The sequence below is a fragment of the Dermacentor andersoni genome, chromosome 11, assembly GCF_023375885.2.
Source record: "Dermacentor andersoni chromosome 11, qqDerAnde1_hic_scaffold, whole genome shotgun sequence".
NCBI classification, from domain to species: Eukaryota; Metazoa; Arthropoda; class Arachnida; order Ixodida; family Ixodidae; genus Dermacentor; species Dermacentor andersoni.
The window spans coordinates 89,912,797-89,915,901 of record NC_092824.1 but is presented as its reverse complement, the minus strand read 5'-3'; positions in this window follow the sequence as shown (position 1 = coordinate 89,915,901).

The window sequence follows — 3,105 nt, the reverse complement described above, 5'->3', positions numbered from 1 at the left end:
TAGCGATGAAAGGCTCTTGTGTGGCATGTTGAGGTGAAGTAATCATTATGCTCATTTCAACGTTGTTGACTTGTGTGTGTCTGTGTTCTTTTTCTTTTAAGTAAATGTATGTTGCTTCATTGTGAGTGTGTGGCAACATTCCTATATTGATGACTCTGACGGATATGAAATTTTGTTCAATGTTTGTGCTTATACATGTCAGTACCCTCTCATGCTTGTCTGTTTTTGGCACGTTAGCTTTTTCTTAAACAAAAAGTTATTTCATGTGTGGCAGAGTTACCCTAGTTATTTCATGTGCGTCGATTCATTCCATGATATAATGTACTATCTTTAAGATGCCAGTATCTGTAATTGATTAACTTTTGTAATTATGATTACTGGCCTAGTGCTACTTAAATATTTGTGCTACAGCTCCAAAAGTTTTTCCACATAGATGTCGAATTGAATATGTCAACCTGCTCTCAATAAGCACTCTGAAATGTCAAACTACCAAACTGAAGTCATTCGCACATTCGTTTGTTTTCTATTTGTTGATAGCACAGAGGGATCTTGCCATCAGTCTCAGAAAGATATATATGTGGATGTCATTTGAACACTCGGTCACAATTCATGTTTGATGAGATTAACTTCTTTTTCTGTGTTACTTTTCATGACACATTCTCTATTGCCAGAAGAAAAATTCTTAAAATTGCATTTGCAACTGCTTGTATGTGGAAGTGCCCAAGAATATTTCCTGGCTATTTGTTAGGGGCCTCAAGGTGTATTTTGTGGGTTTGCTATGGAAAAGAAACAATGAGACACCTGAAGTGCAAGGTGCTTTTACACCCTCAGCCTACCTCATTACCTACCAACTTTGAAAGCTTGTGTATTATAAGATTGTACAAAATTTGTATTGCAAATATGAGTAATACACTTCTCAGATATGCAAATTTACTGTCAATTTGAGTCAGTGCACTTCGCTGTTTGTGTCATTCGCAGTCTGTCAGGCTGAAATGTGTAGTGGCACTTGAAGGCAACTGCATTTTCCAAGCTCTCTTCACTGCGTCCGATTGAGTAGCATCAATACCAGCACTTCAAAAATAGGTAAAATAGTAAGGAATGTGGGGTTGGCACTAATTCTAAAGAACCTTCTTTTTCTTTCTTCCCCCTCCCCCCCTTATTCTCTCTGTCAATGGAAGCTTGTCTTTTTCTAAATGCGGACCCTTTCCCTTTCTCCGCACTGCAAGATATGCAGCAGACCACTTGGGTGTCGGATGCAATGCCTTCTTGTCCTCGCTCGCCGTGATTGATCATGTTATTTTTGAGACACTGCCTAAAGTAACAAACGTAAGATCTGCTGGCTGATTTACCGATGGACATTGCCACCGATTTCAAATGCCGTTCCCGTCGAGCAGCACGCTGTCCGAGTGACATGTGCTGTAATGAGTGTCGCTAAATCTACCTGTCCGACTGGGGTATGCATTACACTTTGTGCAACTGAGTGGGCAGATAATACGGGGATCCAAAGGGCTCAATTTTCTGTTAGTCACAATCATTACAAAGTAATGGACAATGAAGGCAGTGATGCAGTTAACTTTGCTCGAGGAGATGCTGTCAAAATTGATGTTGCAGTGGGCCGGCATGAATCCAAAGTCCAGAAGCTAGCTTGTAAAATTTATTGGTGGGAAAGCTACGAGACTCTCAGCTGTACTGTTTTATCATGTGTGGCCAAAGTATCAACACATACGCACGCCTAAAAAATTGCCGGTGCTGCCTGCATTTAAGGTGCCACGCCACGCACCTCAGAACGGGCATCTTCAAGATTACCAGTTGTATATATACGATGTTGATGTAGACAAAGCATTGCAACAGATGTTTCTTTTCCCTCTCTCAAAAGCATGAGCTATTTAATGTCTTTCCCTCCTCTTGTTCTTGTACAGCTCGTGTAGCACAGGTGTTGAAAATGACAACTTAATGCAACAGAACATTATAAATTGAACGTGTAAGTGTGCGATGTGCGTCATTGTGAACCTCGCGGGCATGTCCTTTTGCTGCATGCTGCAACGATTTCCTATCGGGAATACCAAGACATCTGGATGCACGTGGCATCTTTGATGGGAAAGCGTAAGGTGTTCAGAGTTAAAAAAGAGTACACCAAGAAGTCGAAATAATTTGCTGCATGCTCCGGTAGTTTCCTATCAGGAACTCCGAGAAACTTCTATAGGCATGGCATTCTCCTTGGGAAAAGTACCAAGCATGCAGTGTTGAAGGAAGCAAATGCATACAATTGATCATGATAGTTACTAAAAAGAACATGCACATTAAAAGGTATACAATTAGCAGAGCTGATTAGTAATCGTGATGTGAACATACCTACAGCCTAAAAAACCTTTTATAATTCGCGTCGCATACATTATCTTACTGCACATTTTATACTTACCCAACACAAATGCCGTCATGCTGATACGCACATGCTGTTTGCGACCCGAGAGTAGCGCAAGCATTGCGCTAAGGAAAAGAATTGCATGTAAGATAGATACAAGCCCCAAATAGTGCAAATTTTTTTTTAAGAGTGTGTTGACCAAGTTACTCCTGCTATTGGAGTCTCCTAGAATATTTTGGACCTTGGACTGGCTTTTGCAAAGTGCCAAGAAGCCACGAAGTCCTTTTTCTCCACATGTGCACATGACACGATAAAGTGAACACAGATAAGAGATGCAGGTGGCATCAACGAATGTATGCATTCCTTCAGGTACATGCGTGTAAAGCTTATAACGTCTAATAAAAGCACAGATGTGCACTTGTAGGAGGTGGTCACATTTGCTTGACTGTAGTGCATCCCACACCTACCAACACCTTCTAGATAACGAAAAGCTGCCATGATACGATATCATGTCAGAAGGCGAGAACTTGTACCTTTTTGCCACAGGCACAAGCAATGCTTAGCACAAACATCTTTTCTTTTTTTCCAATTCATGATTCAGCTGCTTCCGTGCCTTTTTATGACACATGAGCCTTTCATTATCTTGGAGGTGTTGCTTCCACATTCATACTGTAACAAGTATGAATCACAAATACATGCAGTGGCTACACTGGATGGATAGATGAGTGGATGGATGTCATGAG